The sequence below is a fragment of the Triticum aestivum genome, chromosome 6B, assembly GCF_018294505.1.
Source record: "Triticum aestivum cultivar Chinese Spring chromosome 6B, IWGSC CS RefSeq v2.1, whole genome shotgun sequence".
NCBI classification, from domain to species: domain Eukaryota; kingdom Viridiplantae; phylum Streptophyta; class Magnoliopsida; order Poales; family Poaceae; genus Triticum; species Triticum aestivum.
In genome coordinates, this window is record NC_057810.1 from 597,514,471 (window position 1) to 597,520,183 (window position 5,713).

The following is a 5,713-nucleotide window of genomic DNA, read 5'->3' on the forward strand; positions in this document are numbered from 1 at the left end:
ATCGACCGGCTTCAGTTAGCAGCAGTAGCGAAGGAATCGCTCCATCGGGTTCAGTTAACAGCCATCGATCGATCGCTCGGGTTCAGTAATGCGTAGCCTGCAGTGCAATCGCTCGGGTTCAGTTAGAGCCCAACGCCTCGCTCGGGTTCAGTTAGAGCCAACGCCTCGCACACACATGCGTATGTGTACGAGAGAAATGCGCATCGCTCATCCCCCGACCTCCCACCGTAACCGGCAACTCCCTGAAATCCCCCCCCCCTCGCTTCTACCACGGTTTTTTCTGTCATGGACGGCCCAAAGAATGTCATGCAACTGCGTCTCCGGCCCGCCCAGGACGAAAAGCCCATTTTCTGTCATGATTTTTTGTCATAGAAGTAGGAGCCCACCACATCTATGATGATACCGGGTTTTGTCACAATTATCGTCATAGAAGTGTCATATGTATGACAGAATTTTTTTTAGTTCGGCCCAAAATGTCATGGATGTGTCTTTTTTTTGTAGTGTTGCTATGATGATTGTTATGATCCCGTTGATTCTCTTGAAATATCCCCTTTTGATGATGCTTGCTATGCTTGTGGCCAAGATGCCAATATGAATTATGCTTATGAAGATGAACTTGCTATAGTTCCTTATGCTAAACATGAAATTGTTGCTATTGCACCCACGCATGATAGTCCTATTATCTTTTTGAATTCTCCCTACTACACTATATCGGAGAAGTTTGTGCTTATTAAGGATTATATTGATGGGTTGCCTTTTACCATTGCACATGATGATTTTGATGAATGTAATATGCATGTGCTTGCTGCTCCTTCTTGCAATTATTATGAGAGAGGAACTATATCTCCACCTCTCTATGTTTTCAATATGATAAAATTGCAAGAAACTGCTTATACTATGCATTGGCCTTTGTTATGTGTGCATGAATTGTTCTTTTATGACATGCCGATGCATAGGAAGAGAGTTAGACTTCGTTGTTGCATGATATATGTTACTTTGTGCTCACTACTAAATTACAAATCATTGTTAATTAAAATTGGCTTTGATATACCTTGGGATCCGGGTGGATCCCTTACTTGAGCACTAAATGCTTAGCTTAATGGCTTTAAAGAAAGCGTCGCCAGGGAGACAACCCGGAAGTTTTAGAGAGTCATTTATTTCTGTTGAGTTCTTTTAAAAACAAAAAAATAAAGAGGGGAACCTAAAAACTTTTCAAAAAGGAAAGTGAAAGTGAGAAAGACAAGCATTATTGAAGTGGGAGCTAGCCTTGAACTTTGTTCATGCTCACGGAAACTTTGTGAATCTTGATTACAGAAACTTTTCATCAAAAATAATTATCCCCTTGTATAATTCCATTGTATTACAAAAATAAGGGACATTTATATTTATGCCCCTAATTTGCGCCCACTCTCAGATTTACCCCTAGATTTTTGGTGTGCTCAAATTTGCCCCTAAAAAGCATTTTAAGTCGCGGGAATGCCCTTCCATCAAGTCAAAGTTGTTTGACCAAAACTTTGAAAATTCATAACAAATTCATACGAAGTCAGAAAAATGCAAATAAGATATCAAAATGTTCATAAAAACATCACCTATACACGCATGTCATTTATGTTCCTCACCTACATGTGCATTTATTTGAATTCACCCTAAATTGTTTTTAATGTTATAAACCCTAAAAAGCTTTAAAGAGTGCTTTTGTCATGAACGTAAATGACATGTGCATATAGGTGTTGTTTTTATGAGCATTTTGATATCTTATTTTGCATTCGTCTAAGTTCATATGAATTTGTTATGGATTTTCAAAGTTTTGGTCAAACAACCTTGACCAGCTGGAAGGGCATTCCTGTGACTTAAAATTCTTTTTAGGGGAAAATTTGAGCACATCAAAAATTTAGGGGTAAATTTGAGTAGTGGGTTCGAGTTAGGGGCACAAATGTGAATGTCCCTAAAAATAATGTGCTAAGGTTTGCCTTTAGGATGTTTACAATGCTTGTTGGTTTGTACGGTGCAGGACAGAAACTTTGGCTGTAGTGCGTGATTTTACATTTTTAACTGGAACGTCAATTGGTTCTGATTCGTTTTGCACTGTATTTATCTACAACTTTTTTATTTGTCCTAATTTTGGTAAAATTGTTGGGGTAACAGAAGTATGGCGGATGTTCAGATTGCTACAGACTGTTCTGTTTTTGACAGATTCTATTTTTGATGTATAGTTTGCTTGTTTTGATGAATCTATCAATTTATATCAGTGGGTTAAGCCATGAAAAAGTTATATTACAGTAGACAAAATACAAAAACAAAATATTAATTGGTTTGCAACAGTACTCAGAGTGGTGATTTGCTTATTATACTAACGGATCTTACCGAGTTTTCTGTTGAAGTTTTGTGTGGATGTAGTGTCTAATCGAGGATGTCTCGATATGAGGAAAAGGAATAGAGGAAAGAGCTCAAGCTTGGGGATGCCCAAGGCACCGCAAGTAAATATTCAAGGAGACTCAAGCGTCTAAGCTTGGGGATGCCCCGGAAGGCATCCCCTCTTTCTTCAACAACTATCGGTATGTTTTCGTATTCGTTTCGTTTATGCATTATGTGCAAGTCTTGGAGCATCTTTTGCATTTAGTTTTCATTTTTCTTTTATGCACCATGCTGGTATGAGATAGTCCTTGGTTGATTTATAGAATTTTCATTGCACTTCACTTAGATCTTTTGAGTATGGCTTTGTAGAATGCTTCATGTGCTTCACTTATATCATTTGAAGTTTGGATTGCCTATTTCTCTTCACATAGAAAACCGCCATTTGTAGAATGCTCTTTTTCTTCACTTATATTTGTTAAAGCATGGGCATGTCTTTTGTAGAAAGAATTAAACTCTCTTGCTTGACTTATAACTATTTAGAGAGATGACAGGAATTGGTCATTCACATGGTTAGTCATAAAATCCTACATAAACTTGTAGATCGCTGTATATGATATGTTTGATTCCTTGCAATAGTTTTGCGATATAAAGATGGTGATATTAGAGTCATGCTAGTGGGTGGTTGTGGATTGTAGAGACACTTGTGCTGAGGTTTGCAAGTCCCGTAGCATGCACGTATGGTAACCGTTGTGTGACAAATTTGAAGCATGGGGTGTTTCTTTGATTGTCTTCCTTATGAGTGGCAGTCGGGGACGAGCGATGGTCTTTTCCTACCAATATATCCCCCTAGGGGCATGCGTAGTAGTACTTTGCTTCGAGGGCTAATAAACTTTTGCAATAAGTATATGAGTTCTTTATGACTAATGTGAGTCCATGGATTATACGCAATTTTACCTTTCCATCATTGCTAGCCTCTTCGGTACCGTGCATTGCCCTTTCTCACCTCGAGAGTTGGTTCAAACTTCGCCGGTGCATCCAAACCCCGTGATACGATACGCTCTATCACACATAAGCCTCATTATATCTTCCTCAAAACAGCCACCATACCTACCTATTATGTCATTTCCATAGCCATTCCGAGATATATTGCCATACAACTTCCATCATCATCATATACATGACTTGAGCATTTATTGTCATATTGCTTTGCATGATCGTAAGATAGCTAGCATGATGTTTTTGTGGCTTGTCCATTTTTTGATGTCATTGCTACACTAGATCATTGCACATCCCGGTACACCACTAGAAGCATTCATATAGAGTCATATCTTTGTTCTAGTATCGAGTTGTAATATTGAGTTGTAAGTAAATAAAAGTGTGATAATCATCATTATAGAGCATTGTCCCATGAAAAAAAATGAAAAAATGAAAAAAAGAAAAACAAAAAGGAAAGGCCAAAGAATCCTAAATAAAAAAGGGGGCCAAAGAAGCCCACCAAAAAAAAGAAAAAGAAAAAAAAGAAAAAAAAAGAAAAAGGAAAGGGGCAATGTTACTATCCTTTTTCCACACTTGTGCTTCAAAGTAGCACCATGTTCTTCATATAGATTGTCTCCTATGTTGTCACTTTCATATACTAGTGGGAATTTTCATTATAGAACTTGGCTTGTATATTCCAACAATGGGCTTCCTCAAATGCCCTAGGTCTTCATGAGCAAGCAAGTTGGATGCACATCCACTTAGTTTCTTTTGTTGAGCTTTCATACACTTATAGCTCTTAGTGCATCTGTTGCATGGCAATCCCTACTCCTCGCATTGACATCAATTGATGGGCATCTCCATAGCCCGTTGATTAGCCACGTCGATGTGAGACTTTCTCTTTTTTTGTCTTCTCCACATAACCTCCATCATTATATTCTATTCCACCTATAGTGCTATATCCATGGCTTGCGCTCATGTATTGCATGAGGGCTGAAAAAGCTGAAGCGCGTTAAAAAGTATGAACCAATTGCTCGGCTCGTCATCGGGGTTATGCATGATGGGAGCATTTTGTGTGACGAAAATGAAGCATGGCCAAACTATATGATTTTGTAGGGATAAGCTTGCTTTGGCCTTGTTGTTTTGAAAAGACATAATTGCTTTATTAGTACGCTCGAAGTATTATTGTTTTTATGTCAAATGATAGACTATTGCTTTGAATCACTCGTGTCTTAATATTCATGCCATGATTAGACATATGATCAAGATTATGCTAGGTAGCATTCCACATCAAAAATTATCTTTTTTTATCATTTACCTACTCGAGGACGAGCAGGAGTTAAGCTTGGGGATGCTGATACGTCTCCGTCGTATCTATAATTTTTGATTGTTCCATGCCAATATTCTTCAACTTTCATATACTTTTGGCAACTTATTATATTATTTTTTGGGCTAACATATTGATCCAGTGCCCAGTGCCAGTTCCTGTCTGTTGCATATTTTTGTTTCACAGAAAACCCATATCATACGGAGTCCAAACAGGATAAAAACGGACGGAGAATTATTTTGGAATATTTATGATTTTTGGGAAGTAAAATCAACGCGAGACGGTGCCCGAGGGGGCCAGGGATAGGGGGGCGCGCCCCAGGGAGGCAGACGTGCCCTGGACTCTCCTGGGCCCCCGTAAGGCGGTTGACACTCTTCTTTTGCCGCAAGAAAGCTAATTTTACGAGAAAAATCTGGGCGAAAGATTCACCCCAATCGGAGTTAGGAATCTCCAGATATAAAGGAAACTGTGAAGGGGCAAAAACAGAGAACGCAGAAACAGAGAGATAGATCCAATCTCGGAGGGGCTCTCGCCCCTCCCAAGCCATGGGAGCCAAGGACCAGAGGGGAAACCCTTCTCCCATCTAGGGAGGAGGTCAAGGAAGAATAAGAAGAAGGGGGCCTCTCTCCCCCTTGCTTCCGGTGGCGTCGGAGTGCTGCCGGGGGCCATCATCATCACCGTGATCTTCACCAACACCTCCATCATCTTCACCAACATCTCCATCACCTTCCCCCTTCTATATTCAGCGGTCCACTCTCCCGCATCCCGCTGTACCCTCTACTTGAACATGGTGCTTTATGCTTCATATTATTTTCCAATGATGTGTTGCCATCCTATGATGTCTGAGTAGATTTTCGTTGTCCTATCGGCGATTGATGAATTGCTATGATTGGTTTGAGTTGCATGTTTTATTATTGGTGATGTCCTATTGTGCCCTCCATGTCGCGCAAGCATGAGGGATTCCCGTTGTAGGGTGTTGCAATGCGTTCATGATTCACTTATAGTGGGTTGCGTGAGTGACTGAAACACAAACCCAAGTAAGGGGATTGTTGCGTA